At 41.7% G+C, this 1603-nt stretch overlaps 1 non-coding gene across 1 annotated transcript; it reads right to left on the bottom strand.

The window, feature by feature from the left end:
• Positions 1-337: 337 nt before the first annotated feature.
• LOC127124178 (small nucleolar RNA R71) lies at positions 338-444 on the bottom strand. The gene has a single exon (XR_007803805.1). It is a non-coding gene; the product is annotated as a small nucleolar RNA R71 (small nucleolar RNA).
• Between the last annotated feature and the right edge of the window lie 1159 nt (positions 445-1603).

The following is a 1603-nucleotide window of genomic DNA, read 5'->3' as shown; positions in this document are numbered from 1 at the left end:
CTCTGACGAGGAACCTAGTTCGAGTATAGTAAACCCCCTCATTCCTTCTAACAATTTTGAACTAAAACCATCTTTACTGCAATTAGTGCAGCAGAACCAATTCCCGGGTCTCGCTACTGAGAACCCAAATCAACATTTAAAGGTCTTTATCCAACTGGACGACACCTTTAAATCCAAAGGTGCTTCACCTGATGCGATCCGTTTGAGATTATTTCCTTTCTCCCTCAAGGATAGAGCACGTTCATGGTTTGATTCACTTCCAGCTAACTCAATAACTACCTGGGAAGACCTTAGAAGAGTATTCCTTGCTAGATATTTTCCCCCTAGTAAGATTGTTGTTCTTCGGAACCAAATAACTAGATTTACTCAAAACCAAGGAGAATCACTCTTTGAAGCTTGGGAGAGATACAAAGAGCTATTAAGAGTCTATCCACACCATGGCCTAGAACAATGGTTGATCGTTCATACCTTCTACAATGGACTCCATTATAACACAAAGATGAGCATCGACGCTGCCACAGGTGGTGCCCTGATGAACAAACCTTACCCTGAAGCTTGTGACCTAATTGAGGATATGGCCCAAAACCATTACCAATGGGGATTTGAACGAGTATCAATAGAGAAAAAGGAGACCCAAGGTGGAATACATGAGATAAGCTTTATGGACATGATGCAGGTGAAAATGGACGCTTTAGCCCTTAAGGTCGAACATATGTCTACAAACACTAACACCGTAGTGGTAGTCCACACAGAATGTGAACTTTGTTGTTCTAAAGGACACGAATCGGCGGAGTGTAATCTTTTGAACGACCTGAACACTGACCAAGTGAATTACGCCCAAGGTAACCCATTTTCAAACACTTACAACCCTGGATGGAAGAATCACCCAAATTTTTCCTATAAAAACCAGAACCCTATCCAAAATTATGCACCTCAGAGACCACAAGGTTATCAAACCCAAAAACCAAATCAACCTATGCAAGTTGTGCCTCAGAAGCCTAACCTTGGGAAGATCATGGAGAGCTTTATATCAGGCCAGACTCAGCAAAATAAAGAACTCCTCAACCAGAACTTTCACGTAAACAAACTGATAACGCAATTAGGGACCAAAGTTGATCAGATAATCACTCACAACAAGATGCTTGAAACCTAGATCTCACAGGTAGCACAAAACCAAGCCCCACAAACTACACCTGGAGGACAATTCCCTGGACAACCTCAACCAAACCCTCGAGGGAAAGCTAACGCTATCTCATTACGAAGTGGGACCGCTTAAGAAGGGCCTTATAACCCAGCAATGAGCGAGTCCAAAACTTCTAAAGGAAATATACCTACTAACCAAAGAGGAACCGGTGGAACCCGAAAAACAAGCGGACCAAGAAGGTGAAGCCAAGGATAAAACTTACAAACCACCACCCCCGTACAAACCACAAATCCCAAATCCACAAAGACTTAAAGAAACCAAAATCAATAACCAATACCAAAAATTTATAAAAGTAATAAAGAAGCTTCATGTAGGGATTCCTTTTACCGAAGCCATCACCCAAATTCCATCTTACGCCAAATTTCTCAAAGAAATCTTAACCAAAAAGCATAGGCTTGA

The sequence above is a fragment of the Lathyrus oleraceus genome, chromosome 2, assembly GCF_024323335.1.
Source record: "Lathyrus oleraceus cultivar Zhongwan6 chromosome 2, CAAS_Psat_ZW6_1.0, whole genome shotgun sequence".
NCBI classification, from domain to species: Eukaryota; Viridiplantae; Streptophyta; class Magnoliopsida; order Fabales; family Fabaceae; genus Lathyrus; species Lathyrus oleraceus.
This window is presented reverse-complemented; position numbering and strand designations above follow the sequence as displayed.